The sequence below is a fragment of the Anomaloglossus baeobatrachus genome, chromosome 5, assembly GCF_048569485.1.
Source record: "Anomaloglossus baeobatrachus isolate aAnoBae1 chromosome 5, aAnoBae1.hap1, whole genome shotgun sequence".
NCBI lineage: Eukaryota > Metazoa > Chordata > Amphibia > Anura > Aromobatidae > Anomaloglossus > Anomaloglossus baeobatrachus.
Window position 1 is genome coordinate 173,429,886 of NC_134357.1, and position 23,956 is coordinate 173,453,841.

The 23,956-nt window shown below is 39.1% G+C and overlaps 1 protein-coding gene across 2 annotated transcripts in view; it reads right to left on the reverse strand.

Moving 5' to 3' along the window:
* Positions 1-23,956, reverse strand: part of NRG3 (neuregulin 3) — a 1,464,760-nt gene that overhangs the window by 223,891 nt on the left and 1,216,913 nt on the right. The gene's annotated exons all lie outside the window — the stretch shown is intronic.

The following is a 23,956-nucleotide window of genomic DNA, read 5'->3' on the forward strand; positions in this document are numbered from 1 at the left end:
TAGTAAAATAATATTGATACAGTACAATAGTCAATTAATTCCTCCCTACTCCTATGCCCCTTTTTTTCATGGCATCTGCTCAAGGAAAGGATCTGAGCAAGTATCAGGATTTAGTAGTTTATTCTATGTCAATTATTTTTTTTGCAGGTTTTGGAATCATGATTAAGTAATAATATTAAAAAAGTGTCTGGTTAGTAAAAAAATATATAAACATAAGTAATAAAACATGTTCTGGAAATTAAGGTGTTACAGTTAGCAAGGACAAGAAACATCTACAAGTAATTATAGCAGAAAACAATTTTTAAACTTCTTCAGTAGTGATTAATAATTCTCTGTGATCCCTGGACTACTTTAGATTTTGTGCCATCTTTAATCAGAGCTTCCAATCTAATTATCATTATAATCCTTAATTAGATGGTGTCAGTGTATTAAATCTGAAAAGCCCAGATAGAAAACAGCATAGTGAAGAAGCAGAGGATCAGCAGGGTGCCAGCTATTTTTTTTGTAGGCCTCATTTATTGACAATTCATCAGTGTGATAATGTGATTTAATTATCAACCGTTCTAGCGCCACGTGATAATGTATTCAGATATCAGAAGATTATCTGCATCCCATCATACTCATATTATTCACAAGAGATTTTAATCCCCTTGTTTATCTTCATGATGTCTTGCTTGTCTTGTAAAAACCTGATCAATTACATTGTCAAGAAAAATGGAAATGCCGATGAGAGGTTTGTATAATTTATCTGCAGGTATCAATTTAATTTTCAAATTTCTTTGATCAAGGATTTAATTATATGCAACATTTGCCAATGGCGTTACCATTGTCAGCACCCATCTATTCTTTTTCCATTTGATGTTTTTTATAACAGTTTTTTAAATATATACTTAGCACACCCTTAAGGGGCACATTAACATGAAGAGAGCTTTCATTTTAGCTTTATCACAGCGAGAATTTCAAGGTAATTACCGCATTTCTTGTTAAGGTTTTTGATGGCCAATTAATTTAGTTTTTCCATCCCAGCTTGCAACATACTCAAGACTATCACTACATATGCTATTTATTGTATGGAGGGAAATTGAAAAAGGTGACATTTCTCTGTATAGGTCTACATTCACACATCTATGTGAGCATGGCCACTCCAAAGTAACAGAATTTTCCTCAGGTGTCATACTTGTTGTATCTGTTTTTTCCAATCTGTTTTTTTTTTATTTTTTCTTACTGATGCAGATAAACTGATTGAACTTTTCCTATCCATTGACTCTTAGCAATAGATCAGTTGAAAATGGATTAAACATGGAGCAAACAGTGAAGTACAAGGTATGTACTGAAAACTGAGTCGTGACTGCAAATTGCAAACTTTATTGACTCCATGTACAGTCTACTCAACTGCACTGCGAATGGGTGACAGAGCTTACATGTTTTATTGTTATCCATAAAAAACTGGTTCAAGCTGCAATTTTGTTTACATTAAACCACATGGAAAATCAGTTGTGTGCACCAGCAGACTATCTATAACTGTTGCCCAACTAATTCACCTGTCTCCTCACTATTCCCCGACCTTTCCTCTCTACCAATTTCTTCACTGGCTTCTCATTGCCCACAGACTCCAGTTTAAAACCTTAACCATGATATACAAAGCCATCCGCAAACTGTCTCCTCCATACATGTGTGACCAAGTCTCCTGGTACTTACCTGCACACAACCTGTCATCCTCACAAGATCTCCTTCTCTGCCCCGCTCATCTCCTCTTCACACAGACACATACAAAATTTATCCCATGCATCCACCATAATCTGAAACTATCTACACCAGCATATCAGACACTCACCTACCATGGAAACCTTCAAAAGGAACCTGAAGATCCACCTCTTCCAACAAGCCTTCAACCTGCTGTCATGCTCATTCCACTATACTACTGCTTAACCAGCTCTACCCTCACATACTGTACTGTAGCCTCATCCATCCCCTACAGACTGAGAGGCCTCACGGGCAGGGTCCTGTCTCCTCTTTTTCCAGTCTGTACCTTGTAATGTTTGTGAGTATGGTACTTGTTTTTATTATGTAAACTCCTTTTCACATGTAAAGTGCCATGGAATAAATGGCTGTATAATAATAATAATAATAATAATAATAATATTAATAATAACTAGATCTTCTCTAAATCTCATGAGTAACAGACACAGATGCATTTTTAAAAGGGATGTGTGTATGAGTCTATCTGTTGTATGAGAAATAAAATGGACAAAACACATATGTGTCACATGACCCTGACATGCCCCTGACTTATGTATTGATAACCTATGATTAGGAAAGATCAGCAATAACAATTTGAGGGGTGTCTGAATTGCCAATCAGCTTTTTGCAGCTTATTCTCTGGCCAAAAGTTCAAAGTGTATGGAGCCTCAACAACAAGGCTTCCCACATTATACAGATGATGTTCATGGGTAATTTAGCTTAGATTCTGATAAAAAGAAGGTGAGCAGAAATGCTGCACCTGATGATAGCCACAGCACAGTGTAGAGAACAATGCTTTGCTCTTAAGGCATTTACTCTAGAAATCAACTAATCACATGTTCATCTTCAGAAATTTGCAGTAATTTAACTCTTACTATGAGAGGAAATATTTTTAAACTACATAATCAAATTAAATTTTACAAATGCAATACCCAAAATCTTAAAAAGTGCCTTTTCAATTTAGATGATAGAGATGGGTTTTAAGAAGGTTATTGTCCAAGACTTAAATAATGATGACCTTACACACCGGCCAAATCTACAAAGTGTATGGAGCACATACACTTAAGGCGGCGTTACACGCTACGATTTATCTGACGATATGTCATCGGGGTCACGGATTCCGTGACACACATCCGGCATCGTAAGTGACGTCGTTGCGTGTGACACCTACGAGCGACTCCGAACGATCGCAAATAGGTTGAAAATCATTGATTGTTGACACATCGTTCTCTTTCAAAATATTGTTCATCGTTTGGAAGGCAGCAGACATATTGGTAAGTTTGACACCCTGCAAACGACGAACAACATCCACATGACCACCTTGGTCAAACAATATATCGCTGAACGATTTTGCGTCGCTTGTGAGATCGCTACGTGTGACCGCTAATAAACGACCTATGAGCGATCTCGCCAAATCGTAACTATGATTTGGGCGTGTCACATTGCTAATTGGATTGTCAGATAAATTGTAGCATGTAAAGCGGCCTTTACAGCTTGGCTGCATACATTGTGCCAAGGCCAATCTTTAGTACTGCAGCTCAAATCCTTACCCGTGAAGGGGAGAGGAGTTGCTGCTCCTGATAATGGCCACTACCCACTGTACGCAGCCACGGTGTGTACTAAAAGCAGGCAGTCTAGACATCACACTACATGGTCAATTTAGCTAGGCATATACAGCCAAAATACACAGGATCTTAGTTAGTACCTAGAAAAGGTATCACCTCCACCACCAGAGCTTAACATCTGGGGATGAGGTTCTGGATTCTGCAACACTACTTCATCCGGCCCCGGATCCAACTCACAATGATTTTGGGCATCAGTGCAGATGCTTTCCTCCTCTTGAGCTTGTTACTCTTTGGAGCACAGAATAGAATATGTGAAAAGTTCTGTAGATTCATTAATCTGTGGTTCCCCATAGTCAGTTGGGCGGTTAGAGAGTTGTGAAGAGGGGGAAAACAAGATTAATTGAGGTGCCACCTCTGAGGACTGTACTGTGTGTGATGTTGAGGTGGAGGAAGGGGAGGAGAGGCCACTTGATGCAGCACTTGCCATCCACTGTAGCACATGCTCTTTTTGGCCTTCATCTACAAGTCGTACCGCTGAACACCAAGGAAACGGAGGTGCGATAGCCCTTCCAGTAACAGTTGTCAGTTGTCTTCGGATAGGATGAGCCACTGTTTGCTCAGTAGTGCTTTCAGGATCATTAGCACCTACCCCACCTGCATCTTGGACACCACACCTATTTCCCTTTCCACCACAACCTTAGTATTTCCCAATGATGTTTGATGTACCCTTTCCCTCTTTTAATCAGCTGTTTCCTAATCCTAGTCCCACACAAGTCATTAACCTTTTCAAATTAACAATCACTATTTAAAGGCTGAAATATCAATTTGGAGCTGGAGAACAGATTTTGCCCTATTTAGAAACTGAAATATCAATTTGTGGAAGCACTACCCAATTAGCAATCATCAGATGATGAAATGCCGATTTTTGGCCACAAAGTTCCCTACACTTTACACCCTTGCACTATCTCAACTACCTAAAGTTAAACCCACTAGCTAAGTTAGGGACCTAGCGGCATCGGCGGCAACGTAGAATTCATGCTGTACCAATCACAAATAGTGCCAACACCAAATGTCCGCATTTTATGTCCAGAAGGTCATGTGACTTAGGCAGTTAATGACACAAGCCCTTGTGTCTGAACATTGTGGATGTTTTCTGTGCCCTGATTGGCTGCCTGAACATTCACACATAAAGTTACGAAAAAAAGAAAAACAAAAGTACACCGCTCCTCTGACCTCTCCCCACTCCTCTCCCCTCATTGAACATGTAACCTCACTCATCACACAGCACCACTATCCTAGCCAAAGTGATAAAAATGTAGAAGAAAAGCTTTAGTGCAACCGCAATCAGTTACCTAAGAATCCAATCTTTGCTGATTTTTTAGAAAATTCCTAGTGAATTTGAGCCCGAGCCCGAACCGTACTGAATGAACTGGTGAACATTTTGAGAACAACTTTACTCATCTCTAGTTAAAAATTTGTTTCAGGATCCAGACATGATCTGAACTTGCTTCCGAACCCCATATACTGTAAGTAAAAGTGGAGCCAACCTTACAGTCTCGACTCAAGTAGTGAGTAATTGAAGTCAATGATTGGGAGCTTAGCTTTTCGCACACATACAGCCAGCCATAAACAGAGCATTTCTGGGAGAGGAAAGATGTTTTTTGTTTCACACACAGCATCTGACAACGTTGTTTATACCCATAGTTAAAGTTGTTGAGAAACTGCAAGCGGCTCTCACTGAGTCAAACATCGAGCACAATGATTCTCGATCAAGTGGTTAGCATACAAAAAGCACCCAAACTCCAGCACAGACTTTTTCAAAAAGACCCTGTTCTGGTTCAAGCTCAAGACACTCAGTGTTCATTACGAACCCTGAACTTTACAGATCGGGTTCGCACATTATTATTTAGGAGAAAACACCAGGGAAATCAAAAGTTTTACCTGCAGAAATTAGCTGATTACTGCAGTTGCTCCAATTTTACATGTTTAACCTTCGTCCGGCTGAATAGGTACAATTGTAACTATTCCCTTTTTAAATTGCAATAATTTTTTTTTTTTCAAAAAGCCGTAGAGGGCTGAAATTTCGTGACATCTCAGCAGTTTTGGTCCAGAATAGATTGGCCAAATTTCAATAAAATATCTCCACCCCCTTCCGAGATAAGGGGTCGAGAAATTTTGGCAAAATTATGCAGCCTGACAAAGGTTAATCCTTCATGAGAGTTACAACAGAATGCATTTTTCTTTTGAGAAATATTTAAAGCTTTTAATAATATAAGGCTCTTACATTGGTGCTTTTACAAAACTGTTGGATCAGATGCAGAAATTTCATATAAATGCAAAAAGTCTTAATTTGTACTGTTAACTACCAGTGACAATTCTAAAGATAAGCCATAGTAATATATTTTGGAGAACTGACCTTTCAGCTATCAAATACTTTTTCTCATTTCAAACTTTTTCTTTAACTTACTAAACGTGGTACATACATGATTTGTTTATTAATCATGTACCTCTAGTGCAGTAAACAACATTTTCAGACATTGACCCAGTTATTTTAAATTTACATAGAGTAAGAAAAGCACAACCACTTGAGTCGTCAATGATATTTTATGAGAGTCTCCGAATCCATTTTGTCAGTAGAGCTGTTTATGAGATAGAACACACTACACTGCACAAGTTCAGCATCAGAAAATGATTTGCAGCTGACTACAAGCAACATATTTATGATATACTCTCCCTTTGCTTATCTCTTTGAATTTTTTATGTGTTTGGATGCTACTGTAATTTCTCCTGTGGACAGATATTGCTCAGGATATTTTAAAATAAGATCTTCAATTTGACTTTAATAACGTTTGCCCGTGGCTCAGGTTAAACAATTTGATTTGCTGCATTATAAAATCAAAAGAGCGACTTGCATCACGAAAATTAATTCTTATCTTAAATTTGTAATTACCTGCTTTTCATATTAACAAACAGATATTATTCAAAGCAATTATAAATTAATTTAAAGGGAAGGTGGGAAATAGGAGTGCAGCAAAGCCCAGACAGATGTTGATGGTAGGGGACTCTATAATTAGGCGGACAGACAGGGTCATCTCTCGCCGAGACCGTGAATGCCGAACAGTGTGTTGTCTGCCGGGTGCTCGGGTTCGGCATATTGTGGATCGGATAGACAGATTGCTGGGTGGGGCTGGGGAAAACCCAGCGGTCATGGTGCACATTGGTACTAATGACAAAGTTAGAGGCAGGTGGAAGGTCCTTAAAAATGATTACAGGGAACTAGGAGAGAAGCTGAAGTCCAGGACCTCCAAGGTGGTGTTTTCAGAAATACTACCGGTGCCACGAGCGTCACTAGAAAGACAGCGGGAGCTTAGGGAGATAAATATGTGGCTTAGAAATTGGTGCAGGAAGGAAGGGTTCGGGTTCATGGAGAACTGGGCCGACTTCTCAGTCGGCTACAGGCTCTACGGTAGGGACGGGCTGCACCTCAATGGGGAAGGTGCAGCTGTGCTGGGGGAGAAAATGGTCAGACGGATGGAGGAGCTTTTAAACTAGGATCGGGGGGGAGGGAGGGTAGTGGAGCAAATAAGGGGATAGATAGAGCAGATAGAGACAGGGAAACGGTAGGGGTCAATGAAGGATTAGGGGGGATGGGACATACAAGGAACGTAGGGAGGCTAGGAGTAATAAAGGTGTTAATAGGATTAAATGTCTACTGGCAAATGCAAGAAGTCTTGCAAACAAAATGAATGAATTGGAGACTCTTATGTCAACCATGGATTATGATGTGGTGGGCATTACGGAAACCTGGCTGGATGAAAGCCATGACTGGGTGACAAACATACAGGGTTATAGTACATTTAGGAAGGACAGGAAAGGCCAAAAAGGTGGTGGGGTGTGTATATTTATCAAATCTAACCTAAAACTTGTGTTGTATGATGACATTGAGGGGAACAGCAACAATGTAGAGTCAGTATGGGTAAATGTACATGGGGAGGGGAATAATGGAAAAATGCTAATTGGAGTTTGCTATAAGCCTCCAAACATACCTGAACAAATAGAGGGTGAAATGCTGCAACAAATTGAAAAGGCAGCTAATAATAATAATCGGGTTCTTATTATGGGGCATTTCAACTATCCAGACATACAGTGGGACATAGAATCTTCTGGTTCTGCTAAAAGCTGTAAGTTCTTATCTACCATTCAAGACCATTTCCTCTCTCAGATAGTAGGTGAACCAACCAGGGGAGATAATTTGCTAGATCTGGTCCTGTCAAATAGACCGGATACAATTTCAGATCTACAGGTCCGGGAGCACTTGGGCACCAGCGATCATAATATGGTAAGCTTCGACGTAATATTCAATAGAACATTTCAATGGGGGAATGCTAAAACCTGGAATTTTAGGAAAGCTGATTTCAACAAATTAAGGGAAGAGCTTAAATGTGTAGATTGGGACAGAGTCATGGTAACTGGGGATACCGAACATAAATGGGGTAAGTTTAAGGATATACTACTAGAGTCCTGTAAAAAACGTATACCCTCTGGTAATAAAATGTCCAGTAATAAAAAGAAACCACTATGGATAAATAAGACTGTACAAAGTATAATAAAACAAAAACAAAGGGCGTTTAAAATCTTAAAGGCTGAGAATACAGAAATAGCATTGCAGGAGTATAAAGATATCAATAGGCAATGCAAAAAAGAAATCAAACAAGCAAAACTAGCTACTGAAACAAAAATCGCCAATGACATTAAAATAAATCCCAAAATCTTTTATAAATACATTAATGCCAAAAGGAAAACAAAGGATAGTATCGGACCCTTAAAATATAATAACAAGTTAGTTATAGAGGACAAACAAAAGACTGAGATATTAAATAGGCATTTCTCATCTGTATTCACCAAGGAACTGACTGTACCAGGGATCATTCAACAAGTGAAAAATCAAAGTCCACCACCCGATATAATTAATTTAACACAAGATGAAGTACGCCTATGTCTGAGTAAATTAAACATTGACAAATCCCCAGGGCCAGATGGCATTCATCCACGAATATTGAGGGAATTGAGCTCCGTATTCGACAGACCGCTGTATCTCATCTTTTTAGACTCACTTGTAACGGGGTTGGTGCCTCAGGATTGGAGGATTGCTGATGTGGTACTGATATTTAAGAAAGGTAAGAGGGTAGATCCAGGCAACTACCGTCCAGTAAGCCTGACATCAGTAGTATGCAAAGTTTTTGAGGGCATTTTAAGGGATGACATGCAAAAATATATTGCAGAAAATAATATGATAACTGACAAACAGCATGGATTCATGAAAGATAAGTCGTGTCTAACCAACCTGTTGGGGTTCTATGAGGGGGTAAGTTCAAACCTGGATATTGGTAATGCAGCTGATGTGATTTATTTGGACTTTGCAAAGGCATTTGATACTGTACCACATAATAGCCTTATACTAAAGCTCCAGAAGCAAGGACTAGGGGACACAATATGCAACTGGGTAAGGAATTGGCTAAGAGATAGGAAACAAAGAGTAGTCATAAATGGTACATTCTCTAAATGGGCTATAGTCAGCAGTGGGGTGCCGCAGGGATCTGTGCTTGGACCGATTCTTTTTACTCTTTTTATTAATGACCTTGTGAATGGGATTGATAGTACAGTGTCAGTCTTTGCCGATGACACCAAACTATGTAGGATATTAAAAACTGACCTGGATAGTACAATATTACAAAAAGATCTGGATAAGATGTCAGAATGGGCAGATACTTGGCAAATGAGATTTAATGTTGATAAATGTAAAGTAATGCACCTAGGACGGGGTAATCCTATAGCTGCTTATACATTAAATGGAAGTAAACTCGGGACTACAGAACAGGAGAAGGACTTGGGTATTCTCATTACAAATAAGCTGAGCAGCAGCACTCAATGTCAAGCAGCAGCTGCTAAAGCAAACAAGATTTTAGGGTGTATAAAAAGAGAGATTAGATCCCGTGATCCCAACGTATTGTTACCCCTCTATAAATCACTTGTAAGACCACATCTGGAATACGGGATCCAGTTTTGGGCTCCACATTTTAAAAAGGACATTCAGAAGTTAGAGTCAGTTCAAAGGCGGGCAACTAGACTATTACAAGGAATGGAAGGCCTCCCATATGATGGCAGGTTGAAAAAGTTAGATATGTTTAGCTTAGAAAAAAGACGTCTCAGAGGAGATCTCATTTATATGTATAAATACATGTGTGGTCAATATAAAGGACTGGCACATGACTTATTTCTTCCAAAAACAATACTAAGGACCAGGGGGCACTCACTGCGAGTGGAAGAAAAGCGATTCCGACACCTAAATAGGAAAGGGTTCTTTACAGTTAGAGCGGTCAGACTGTGGAATACACTACCACAAGAGGTAGTAATGGCAGATACTATAACAGCTTTTAAAAAAGGGCTGGATGATTTCCTCAGTACACAAAACATTGTTGGTTATAAATGACTTAGTGACTAAATGTAGAACTGGTGGAGGAAGGTTGAACTAGATGGACCTAGGTCTTTTTTCAACCTAAGTAACTATGTAACTATGTAACTATGTAACTATGAAGTTATGTTTATAAAATGGCCTATTGATTTAATCAGGTTATTGTGCATTTTTTAAATATATCTATTTTTTCATATACAGTTTGTATTAAAAATGAGAAATCTTGAAATCTTTACACTGGCCAATGAGGCTATTTTGTATCACATTTACAGATGCATTTTCATGAGATAGGATTACACTATAATACACTAACCATCTTTTACAAAAGGTAGGCTCTCTCTATTCACTTTGGCCTTTGTACCTTCAATACAAAAGCTAGAATCTAAAGCTTTAGATTTGGATTTCCTCAAAAACTAGGAAGTAGGAGTCTGAAAAAACTTCAGTATGATAAATGGAAAAATCCCCAGCAAGTTGATACTTGGCCTTTATTCTTTTTTTCTTTTCACTATGCATGATAAATAACACTCAATGCAAGAAAACAAGAAAAAATGAGGGTTCTTCTATAAAAACAACCTTTATTGGTACATTAAAAATTCTGTGATAAAAAAAATCAGAAAAACTGGGATACGCGTTTCAAGCATTACATACTCTTAACCCCTTCACAACCGGACAATTTTTCGCTTTCCGTTTTTTTTTTTCGCCATTCTTTTTCCAAGAGATGTAACTTTTTTATTTTTCAGTCAATTTGATCATGTGAGGCCTCCATTTTTTTTGCAGAACAAGCTGTACTTTTAAATGCAACCATACGTTTTACCATATAGTGTACTAAAAATGACAAAAAAAAAATTCCAAATGCAGAAAAATTGCAAAAAAACTCCGATAGCACTATAATTTTTGAGATATTTTATTCACTGTGTTCACTATATGGTAAAACTGATGTTTGGGTGTCATGCCTCAGGTCAGTGCGAGTTCGTAGACACCAAACATGTATAGGTTTACTTTTATATAAGGGGTTAAAAAAAATTGGAAGTTTGTCCGAAAAAAGTGGCGCACGTTTTATGCCGTATTCCGTGACCCATAGCGTTCTCATTTTTCGGGATCTATGGCTCAATTATAGCTTATTTTTGGCGTCTCGAGTTGACGTTTTTAACGGTACCATGTTTGCACAGATGCTACGTTTTGATCGCCTGTTATTGCATTTTGCGCAAAATTTGTGGCTACCAAAAAACTTTATTTTGGCATTTGGAATTTTTTTGCCGCTATGGCGTTTATTGATCAGATTAATTGATTTTATATTTTGATAGATTGGGCATTTCTGAATGTGGCAATACCAAAAGTGTATATTTTTTTTTTAAGAGTATATTTTTTATTTTCTTAACCCTTTAATATTCAATAGGGCGAAAGGTCGAAGAAAACTTTTTTTTTACTTTTTTTTGTTTTACTAGTCCCCCTAGGGATCAACAATCCGATTGCTCTGCCACATCTGCTATAAACAGCAGATATGATCACTTTCTGCTTCACTCGGCTCCGGGTTGAGTGAAACCGAAAGTAATTCATGTCAGCTACAGGAGTCATCACAAGACCCTGTGCTACCATGACAACCACCGGACGTCACGTGGTCACGTCACGTGACTTCTGGTATCAGCCGGTAAGTAAATGTTTACCACCAATGCAGTTATAATGGCGCTGTCAGATATTGACAGCGCCATTTAAAGGGGTTAAACGGCATTAGCAGATAACGTTTCTGCTCGTGCCTAGCAGGCATACATCTCAGCTGTGAAAATCAGCTGAGATGTGCACCGATCGCAGCAAACTGTCGGCAGCAGACCGCGGGCAGTAACACTATGACCAATAGGACGCAATATAACTGCCCACGGTCGTTAAGGGGTTAATCATAGCAAAGTTTAAAATATAAAATAAATAGCACAAAATAAATAGCACAAAATATAAAACAAATATCACAACCATTATACAATATTACAAAAAAGAGATTTATTATAAAAATTGTAAAAATATTAGTATATTTACCAGATTTTAAAATAGCTATTTTTAATATAGCTTAAAAAATGAATATATGAGTTAACACTGCTATGACTACATTGAATTAAAAATAATTCAATAAATCTGTTTTGTAATTCAAACCTTGTGTGATGCGAATTTCCATGCATAGAATCCAATAAGCTTCTGTATGTAGCAGTGCGGACTAGTTACAGCCTCTGAATGGACCATTAACTCTATACCACAAACAACCATGTCTCTCACATCATCCTGATGCATTTCCAATAAATTCTGAGATGCTCTGGATAATGAAAATTTGAAGATTTTAGGATCACTTTTTGTTCCATTTATATGCTCAGAAATAGGAACTTTCAGTTAACGTATTGTACAACCAATGTACTGTAAGTAACAGATGGTACATGTACCTAAATATCATAAATGTAAATTGTTTGTATAGATTCCTTGAATCTGGTTTTAATATTATTGCATTCAGCTTTGTAGATTTCATCTTCAGAACAGGCATGTCTCGCTCTAATAAATTCACCAACCAGTACATTTTTAATAACATGCTGTGGATCACGGTTTATCGCATGTAGGATTGTGTTGCAAAAAATAGGTTTCCTATAAAGTTTGGGTATTATTTCCAGAGATATTTAATCTCCCACAAGAAGCCCTTCAAAAAAATGAGTCTGATTTCCCTTTTTCTGAAGCAAACTGCAAATTAATTTAAATATTATTACAGTTGATCGAATCCGCCAAAATCCGTTGACCAGTGGATCCCTGCCGGATTGCAAATAAACTCTGAATCTGCTCCGTATTCTGGTGCCCAAATAAGTCTATGAAGACCAGAATCTGGAGATTAAAAATGTTTGTGGAGGGGATAGGGGGGAAGGAACACGGCCAGTGTACTCACCCGAGCCTGTGTCATGGTGGCACACTCCTTCCAGGTCACACTTTTCCCTTCCGGAGCCAACAATTCAATATTTATTGTTTTGCCCGCGCATCGGCGCGTGTATTTGGTTGCAGCTAGATGTGCCCACACCCTGTCAGCGTGTCAGCTGACTTCAACAAATCACAGGTGGCTTGATGGCCGGTGGGCGGGGAAAGCAGTGCAAGTGTCTGCAGGTCAGTATGTGAGCATACATGTCTTTCAGAAACACATGCACGTTCCTGTCAGAAGTGTGTGGTTGTGCTGGTGATACGCTGTCAGACTCGTACAAGTCTGACATGGCATAAGCCGGCACAGCCTGCCACTCTCTGAACATGAGCGTGCATGTACACAGAAATATATGCACGCTCCTGTCAGAAGTGTGCGCGGCTGTGTTGGTGATGTGGCTTTTTTTAATTTATTATTTAAATAAATAATAAAAAAAAAATTATGTGCGGTACCCCTAATTTTCGTCCCCAGCCATGATAAAGCCGACTGGGGGCTGGTAGTCTCAGCCCGCAGATGCCCGGTATTGCCGCATCTATTAGATGTGTCAATCCCGGTGCAATACCAGCTCTTCTCGATTGCCCTGGAGCAGTGGCAATCGTGGTAATAAGGGGTTAATAGCAGCACACACCTGCTACTAAGCCCTAGGTTAGTAATGTCACAGGCATCTATGAGATACCTGCATAACACTAACCTGTAAATGACTGTAAATAAACACAGCCACAGAGAAAAATCCTTTATTTGGAATAAAGTACAAAACACACACCCTCCTTCACCACTTTATTAACCCCCAACACCCTGCAGGTCCTGCATAATCCACACGAGATCCCACGCTGCTTCAGCTCTGCTACATAGCCAACGGCCATGGAGCACGACCGCTGGCTGTGCAGACAATGACAGCCACGATGACTGCACAGCAGGCAGATACTGTCACAGGCTGGGGTCGCATGTGCCTGCAATCAATCACAGAGGAGAGGACGGCTGGTGGGCGGAAAAAACATGGAAAGATGTGTGTATAGATGCACAGTACAGGAAGTGAATGCATGACCCAGAAACAGTGTGCCGCCATGACACCAAGTCTCGGTAAGTATGAAATGCTGTTTTATTCCTGCTTTTCTTTATTTTTCAATTATTTTCCCCAGTGCCGGATCCGTATTGTGCACCCGGAATTCCGGATCCGGATCTAGCACTCGGAAATCTTTCAACCTGCGTGGATTCAGACTTTTACAGTTCAGATCTGCTCAGCCCTAATTATTATTCAAAAAACTTAAAAAAGCCTTAATTTAAGAAACATCACTATATAAATATAAATATAAAATTTTCTATGTAGCGGCCCACCATACATATTATGTGTTTTCTAAAAGAAGTGTTAATGGAAAAGAGATATCGCTGCTCTCACAAGGACATATACAGTGGGGAAAATAAGTATTTGATACACTGCTGGCTTTTCAAGTTTTCCCACCTACAAAGAATGAAGAGATCTGTAATTTTTATCATAGGTACACTTCAACTGTGACAGACAGAATATAAAAAGAACCAGAAAATCCCATTGTATGATTTTTAAAAAATTTATTTGCATTTTATAGCATGAAATAAGTATTTGATAACCTATCAATTAGAAAGAATTTGGGTTCTCACTGACCTGTTTTTCTTTTCTTTAAGAAGCCCTCCTTCTCTGCACTCATTATCTCTATTGATTGCACCTATGTGAACTCATATCTGTAAAAAAGATACCTGTCCACACACTCAATCAATTCACTCTTCAAGACCAAAGAGCTGTCTAAGGACACCAGAGACAAAATTGTAGACCTGCAGAAGGCTGGGATCAGCTACAGGACAATAAAAAAGCAGCTTGGTGAGAAGTCTACAACTGTTTACGCAATGATTAGAAAATGGAAGAAGCTCAAGATGACTAAATTTTACTTGGTCTTGGGCTCCATGAAAGATATTGCCTTGTGGCATAAGGATGATTCTGAGAAAGGTCAAGAATTAGTCCAAAACTACACTCGAGGACCTGATCAACGACCTGAAGAAAGCTTGGACCACAGTCTCAAAAATTACCATCAGTAGCACACTAAGCCATCAAGGGTTATAATTCTGCAGAGGGCACACAAGGTCTGACTGCATAATGCAGAGCAGGCATGGGAGAAGGTCATGTGAAAAAATTAGACCAAAATAGAACATTTTGTATCCACTCCACTCGCCATGTTTGGAGGAAGACGGATGAGTACAACCCCAAGTACACCATCCCAATCGTAAAGCAAGGCGGTGGAAACATTCTACTTTGGGGTGGTTTACTGTAAAGTGGACAAGACGACTGCACCGTATCGAATGGAGGATGGATGTTGTAATGTATCACAAGATTTTGGAAAACAACCTCTTTCCCTTAATAAGAGCATTAAAGATGGGTTTTTGCTCTGTATTCCAGCATGGCAATGACCCAAAACATACAGCCAATGAAACTAAGGAGTGGCTCTGTAAGAAACATTTTAAGGTCCTGGAGTGGCCTAGCCAATCTCCAGACATTAACTTAATACAAAATCTTTAGAGGGAGCTTACTTTAAATGTTGCCCGGCAACAGCCATGAAAACCGAAAGATCTGGAGAAGATCTGTATGGAGGAGTGAGCCAAAATCCCTGCTGCAGTGTGTGCAAAATTGGTCAAGAACTGCAGGAAATGTCTGACCTCTGTAATTGCAAACAAAGGTGCCACCAAATATTAAGTTCTGTTTTTCTATTTTATCAAATACTTACATCATGCAATAAAATACAAATTGATTATTTAAAATTCATATAGTGTGATTTTCTGGATTTTTTATATTATGTCTGTCACAATTGAAGTGTAGCTACGATAAGCATTCCAGACTTCACCATTCTTTTTAGGTAAGAAAATTTGCAAAATCGGCAGTGTATCAAATACTTATTTTTCCTCTGTAGATATTTGCCAATGATGCTGGCCCTTTTCATCCCATAGGACAACTAATAACTTGAAGAATGAAATATTCATTAAACATAAAATAATTGTATAGCAATTAGAATGAGGCTGCTTACATAATATGTTTATTCAAAACAGGTGGAAAAGTCACATATTTTTCAAGAATTATAGAAAGTATCAGTAAAGTATCTTTGTGAGGCACACAGGAATAGCGAGGTGATACATTGCTGGTCATCAAGCAAACATTTTTGGAGCATTTCATAAGGTCCATAATGTATAGAAAATGTTTTGTGTCTCTAATAAAATTAGTCCTTTCTTCAGTCAAGGGCTAAAAATGTCTGTTCACCCATGAGGACAAGTGCTTCATAGAGCCAATTCCTGAGAACATTGTGTGGAATGGTGGTGGAATAAGACTTTTGTGTACCTTCAGCAATGCGTGGTAGATGGAAATCACTGGATTACCCATAAAGATATACTCAGCTTCCTTTTGTAACATGACGCTAGAAGATATTGCATCATTCAATCATTCTTTTAATTCCAATTGAAAAGCCAAAGTGGTATTACTTGTAATTTTGCAGTCAATTGATGAATCAAGAAATATATTGGAAATTTTCCTTTCATATAGAATTCGATGTAAAATAACGACTGATCCCCCCTTGTCAGAGGGACGGATAATAATGTTTTTGTTTGATTCCAGTTGTCTGATGGCATTGGATTCTCATTTGGATAAATTATTGAGAGATTTTTCTTGGTTCAATAAACTCACTTCAATCTCTCTCCACAGCTGGTTGAAACGTATCCATGATGTTAGCACGAGATTGCACAGGATCAAAACTAGGGTTTGGAACATTTCATCTGTGAAAGAGGGAAAGATCCATAGAATTTGTAGGTGCTGATTCACATTGTATACACTCTAGCGCAGTAACTGCACATTGCTAATGAAACAATATAGGAGTAATGGATATTGGAGTAGGACTTCGAGAACATGAATTATCATCTGTGGCATTAGCAGCATTGTTAAATTGATAATTCAAATTAATGACATCATCATCTTGCAAAAAATGCCTTTTTAGTATTAAATATCTGACAAATTTATAAATATCCAGTACAGTATTTAAAAGATCAGCATGTGCAGAAGGTACAAAGCAAAGTCATTTTTTTTAAGACTTGCACTTGAGAATGACTTAGAACAGACGGAGACAAATTAATCACTGAAATGTTAAGAGATTGAATGCGATTATGTTCCTCATATGATTCATTTTTTATGTGCGATACCTCACATAGTAAGATTTGCTTTTGTTTTTGTCCTGGTCTTTCTTACTTCCACAGAGTTTGCGTAGTTTTTTGAAAAAGAGGAAGAGGAATGTGCTTTGTCCATTGGATTTTTTTGAATTATAATTTCTGTTATGCGACAGAACCAGAATCTGAACTGTCCATTTCTGATATGTCAGTCATTTGCTCAGACGTATCCACCTCCAATGACCTAAAGCTCACACATGATTGTCTCCATTCACGTTTTTGTGGTCTTATGTTATTTTTAAGTATCAATTTAGGAGCAGATGAATATTTGTGGACTTTTTCCTCCAGGAATATGAGGTGTGATTTGTACAACACGAAAATGAAAGTTCTCATTTCTGAAAAAATAAATGAAGGACAAAATTATCCTAAAATCATTCATAGGAAATTCATCTGGGTGATATTACAGGCAAGGACATTTGTTGGATAGATAGAGTTAACCGTCCACTCAGAGGCACTGATTGGCGAGCACTGCTACATACAGAAGCTTATTAGCTTCGTCCACTCAGAGGCAGTGATTGGCGAGCACTTATTAGCTTCGTCCACTCAGAGGCAGTGATTGTCAAGCACTGCTATATACAGACGTTTATTAGCTTCTATGCATGAAAAATCACTTCCCACAAAGTTTAAAATGTAAAACAGATTAATTACATTATTATTAAAAGAATGCAATCATATTTAGAAATATTTAACAGTATATTCTTTCTTTTAATTTATTACCTACAGTTGAGATAAAATTAGACAACACTGTATGATCACTTGCTTTATTCAGAAATAATGTAATCTACATAGATCAACATTTTAAGTTTTTTTGTAAGGGGTAGAGTTGAGCGATGTTCGAGGTTCACCAATTTCATGTTCGAGTGATTTTGGGGGTGCTTGAGATCGAACACGAACTCAAGCTTTTTGCTAAAAGCTGGACAGTTCGAGTTACGTTCGAGAACGGTTCGATCAAGATAAACGTGGCTTTTCACAGTAAGGCTATGTGCACATGTTTCTACCTGCATGCGTCCTGGGTCCCCAGCACAATCCCTCTCCCTTTCCTACTCCCCGATCACGGGCGTCTCACTCCACGTCTGTCACAAATCTGTGGTGTCTTTTCCTCTTTAGAAAATGGCTGCCGTTTCATTAGTCAATTAGTTATTCCGTGTTTTCCCCGCCCACCGGCGCCCCTGATTGGTTTCAGTCAGACGCATCCCCAAGCTGAGTGACAGCTGTCTCACTGCAACCAATCACAGCCACAGGCAGATGGGTCTATATCGTGCAGTAAAATAAATAAATAAATAATAAAAAAAATGCGGTTCCCCCCATATTTGATACCAGCCAGGATAAAGCCGCATGGCTGGAGGCTGGTATTGTCAGGATGGGGAGCACCACGTTATCGGGAGCCCACCACGATAACAATATCAGTAGACAGCCGCCCAGAATCGCCACATCTATTAGATGAGACAGTCCCGGGGGACTCCACCCAGCTCATCCCGAATTACCCTGGTGTGATGGCAATCAAGGTAATAACGGGGTTAATCATACCAGGCGTCTCCCCGAGATACCTTCCAAAGTAAATAAACACACACACAGCGAAAAATCCTTTATTTGGAATAAAAGACAAAAAAACCCTCATTTATCTCTTTATTAATCACCAAATACACCTCCAGGTCCGACGTAATCCACACGACACTGTCAGCTCGCAGAAACAACGTAGAACATGATTGCGCTGTATCAGCTCCACATAGCAATGAAGTAAATTGCGCTGTCAGCAGTGACTTCAGCAATGCAGAAGTCAAGATTACCAAATCTGCCTATCTTTAGCATTAGAGGCAGTAGACTAGTGGATAGAGAGCACGCCTAAGAAGCGTTATAATAATAATAATTTCAGGAGTTCTAATCCCGGTCCTGATAAAGAATATATATATTTTTTTTTTTAATTTTTAATTTTAAATTATAATTATATATTTATAATTATAATTTAATTTAATTTGCACTGAGGGGAGGAGCCAGACATCAGCTGTGAGCCGCGGGACACACCTCTAAAATCGGAGCAGTTCACGGAATGAGGCTGAATTGCTCTCGGCTCTCTCTCCTCTCTCTCTCTTCTCTCTTTCTCTCTCTCTTTCTCTCTATTTCTCTCTTTCTCTCTCTCTTTCTCTTTCTCTCTATTTCTCTCTCTGTCTCCCAAGGAGAGGGAAGAAAGTGTTTCAGGGAGGGCTGAGAAAGCATACTACAGACAAGGAGAGGGACAAAAGCGTTTCAGGGAGAGCAGAGAAAACATACTATTGACAAGGAGAGGGAAGAAAGTTTTTCAGGGAGGGCAGAGAAAACATACTATGGACAAGGAGAGGGAAGAAAATGTTTCAGGGATGGCTGAGAAAGCATACTACAGACAAGGAGAGGGAAGAAAGTGTTTCAGGGAGGGCAGAGAAAACATACTATATTATAATATAATTATTATTTATTTATAATTAGAATTTAATTTAATTATGCACTGAGAGCTGGAGCCGGACATCAGCTATGAGCCACTGGACACACCTCTAAAATCAGAGCAGTTCACGGAATGAGGCTGCATTGCTCTCTCCTCTCTCTCCTCTCTCTCTTCTCTCTCTTCTCTTCTCTCTCTCTCTTCTCTCTCTCTTTTTCTCTCTGTCTCCCTCTCTCTCTCCTCTCTATTTTTCTCCCTTTCTCTCTCTCTCTTCTCTCTCTCTCCTCTCTCTCTTTCTCTCTCGCTCTCTCCTCTATCTCTCTCTCTTTTCTCTCTCTTCTCTCTCTTTTCTCCTCTCTCCTCTCTCCTCTCTCATCTCGCTCTCCTCTCTCCTCTCTCTTTTTCTCTCTCCCCTCTCTCTTTTTCTCTCTTTCTCTCTCTCTTCTTTCTCCTCTCTCTCTCCACTCTCTCTTCTCTCTCCCTTCTCTCACTCTCCTCTCTCTCTTCTCTCTCTTCTCTCTCCTCTCTCTTTTCTCTCTCTCTTATCTCTCTCGTCTCTCTCTCTCACCTCTCACTCTGACGTAGGCTTCGCCCCATTTTTGTGTCTAGCCGGGTACAACTAGGCAGCTGGGGATTGGAATCCGCAGCACAGTTAGCCCGAGCTTCCTGGGCGCCTCTGCTGCAAATTGCTGTCCGCAGCCCCCCCAGAAAATGCTGCTTTTGTAGAAGCACCATCATCTGGCGCTGTGTCCAACTCTTCCAGCTGCCCTGGTGACGGTGGCTCGCTGGGTAATTGTGAGTTAATACTAGCTTTTTTTTACTAGCTAGTATTAAGTCAGAGATTCTTAATGTCAGGCAAGTTTGACCCGGCCATGAAGAATCTCCAATAAAGGGTTAAAAAAACACACCACTCAGAGAAAAAATACTTTAATAGAAATAAATACACAGACACACTTAGAAACTCCATGTTCATTACTCTCTGTCAGCCCTCCACAATCCTGCTCTTCTGTCTTCTTTCTCCTTCAACCCATGCAGTGCTGCTACATCAGACAGAACTGCATGGGAGGAAGAACGCTGCGGCTCTCGTGCAGTCTATATCACTCAGTAAGTGAGCAGCAGCTGCGTGCTGTAAGTGGTGATGTCACCGCTGACAGGCGCATTGCTATAGCAACGGTAATCTCCGTTATTGACCGGCTGTGGCAGCCGGTGAATAACGGAACAGGGAAGCAGAATGGGGAGCCGATCATGTGCCAGAGCATATTGCCCGTACCGGAGAGATGTACTGACAGGACCTAGCAATGACGTCTAGCCATGTGACCAGTCTGTAGCTAATGAGATAATAAACACATGACTGGTCACATGGCTATTTTGACGTCTCGATAGGTCCTATGCTGGTGCTGGTTACCGGGAGGACACAGCGATTATCGGAAGGAAAAGCTACGTGAGACAGAATGCAGGACGCATCGCAGGGAAAGGTAAGTGTTATGGCAATGTTTATTAACTGTATGTGTACATTTATAATGTGTTTTTATGTGTTTGTGTTTGCCTCCCATTGGTTTCAATAGGGTTCGAGACAAACCGAACCTAACTCGAGCCTCTAGAGGGTGGCTCATCTCATGTAAGGGGTACACCATGCCATTAGAACAGTGTTTTATAAAAGATCCAAAGTTTATTAACATAAAACCTTTATTTTGCCCAAAACGTGATGATCATAGTTGGAGAACAGTAGCACAGAGAAAGATTGAAAGTGCATTATCTAAAGGTAACAACAGTCATCAATCAGTAGGAAGTGTACAGGTCTTTGCTTTGAATGACTTCAGCACATTTGCAGCCACAGGACATCACTAGTCTCTCACACTGCTCTGGTGTGATTTTGGTCCACTTGTCTTTCAGGCTCTTCCACAGTTCTTTGACTGTTGTGGGGTTTTGGCTATAATATTGTCAACAAGCATTTTCCAGAGGTTTTCTATTGGATTTAGATCAGGACTCTTGGCTGGTCATTTTATTATTTCAATGTTTTCTGTTTTAAGGAACTGCTTTACCCATTTTGCTGTGTGACAGGGGGCATTGTCCTGCATGAAAATTGCTGGATGATTGAGTGTTGAATGCAAGTAAGGAACCACATGTTGTTGAAGACAGTTGGGATACACTCTGCATTCACTTTGCCATGTAGCTGTATGAGAGGTCCAACTCCTGCTACATAAAACATTCCCCATACCATGACACTTACTCCACCATTTTTCAATGACTTCTTAACACACTTTTTGTTCAGTCTTTCTCCAGTTTGTCAACAAACATAATGTTTGCCATCAGACCCAAATACATGAAACTTTATTTCATCACTAAAATGAACTGTTGACCACTTCTCCTCTGTCCACACAACATGCTCCTCACCAAAGGTGAGTCTAGCCTTTTGATTCTTTTTGCTATTGAGAGGTTTGGTCACTGAAGAGTGGGCTTTCAGTCCAGATGCTCTTAAACATTGTGACACTGTATGATAAGACAGATCCTTACCCTGTTCTTTCCCGAACTAGCAAGCAATTCCAGCTGCAGTGTTGAAATGATTACCCATGGAGATTCTCTGCATTATCCTGTCCTCTTTGCATGTGTCTTTTGAAAGAGACCAGCTTCTTGTGGGACTTGAAAGAGTTTATGATTTTGTAAAGATGCAATATTCTTGAAATTAAAGACTTGGAATGACTAACTTCTCTTGCTGTAGCTGATAGGGTCACCCCCTTTGGCCTTCATCTGGACAACCTGCTGCCGGAGGGTTTCAGTCACTTTGGAACAGCACACCCTTTTTGCAAAGTCAATGCAAACTGGAAAGTTAGGCTGCCAGTGAAATAGGGTTTAACAGATAGTTATGGAAATTAGCACCAGGTGCCAAATTAACAATAATAACTCTCAGGTATCTGAAAGCGTTCTCTAATTTTGATCAGTGTTATTTTTCATTCATCACATTTACATTTTTATTATGTGCTTTTGAAAAAATTCAATTAATTAAATAAGCTTAAAATACTGCTAGATTACTCATGTTAGGATATAATCACATAGGACTACACAATGACCTTAACATTTTGGAAATTGTGGTTTGTTCTCTAATTTTGATCTTCTGGGTATATCTATGCATTTTTTCTTACAATGTGGTATATGTAATAAAACTTTCACAACCTTTGTAATAGTTTTCCTTTTTGTAATTGTGTAGAATGGTTGTACTATTTATATTGCATTTGATTTTCTATGAATTTGCAAAGATCCCTGATGTTTCCTCCTGGATGTTGACTATTCTAATTGAGGTGCGTCAATTTCTAACTATGAAGTTGTTCTAATTTAAAGAATTTTAACATTGTTTTGGTATATATACATTCTTATTCTAGTAATGATTGCTATCGTTGAAACTCAAAATGCGTTAGAGTGTTTCTGAATTTGTTCATGAAACTTTTTATGCACCAATAAAGTAGATTTTTATAGAAGAACTCTCAATTGTTTCTTTTTGTTTAATTTCGGAAGCTAGAAACACCTTTTTCCCTTTCTGTCAGGGATTGCATTCAGCCTACTCTGATTATAGGCGCACTATGCTGGCACTTCAGTTGATTTTAATTCTTGCACTGCTGTCTCTGAGTTCATCATGGACTTATAGTACTGTTCTATATAATAGTCTTTCACTGTAAAGTATGGCAATTTTATGGAAATTGTGTAGCAGTATTATTTATTTAAATGGTATAAAAGTCCTATTTACTTATAAATTATGGTATTGTCATTTTATGTATAGCGAGGCAGAATTGTTTGTGTAAGGTGATATACCGTAATTTCAGTCTATTCATTCTACCCAAACAATAGGCAACAAAAATCAGAGTTTGTCTGCACAATTACAGCCAGGTATGTGTTCTCTAAAATGTCAGAGTGTGTGTCTATTGGGAAAGACCTGTCCACCAGTTGTGCGGGAAGAAGCTGGCTGATGGCAGCTCTGTAAAAGTCTCATCTCTGGCTATGATCTCTAGCTGGATCTTTGAACTATGTTTTTATGAAATTATACATCTGAACATTCCTAGTCAAATGATTAGCCAATAGCTGATCCATACTGCCTGTAGTTTAGGTAACATGAATTGGCTGACAGGTTCCATTCAGTAAGGGCACAGACTGTGTTCACTACATGTTATCCCACAAACATCTGGACTCATTCCATTTTTTGAGAAGTCCTGCTAATGTGCTCTATGTCCTGTACCCTATACTGTATATCTTAATTCCCAGGTCAACCTACAGTATATAAAACTAGTTCAGTTAAACAGTGCTCAACTATCATGTCGCATGATGGCATTTTTTAGCATTGTTATCTAGTACACTGAACAAAAATATAAATGCAACACTTTTTTTGCTCCTATTTTTCATGTGCTGGACCAAAAAATCTAAGACTTTATTATGTTCACATAAAGGTTTTTTTTCTCTCAAATGTTGTTCACAAATTTGTCTAATTCTGTGAATGTGAGTGCTTATGTTTGGTGAGAAAATCCATCCACCTCACTCATGTAGCAAGTCAAGGTGCTGATTAGACATCATGTCTATTGCACAGGTGTGCCTTAGGCTGGCCATTATAAAAGGCC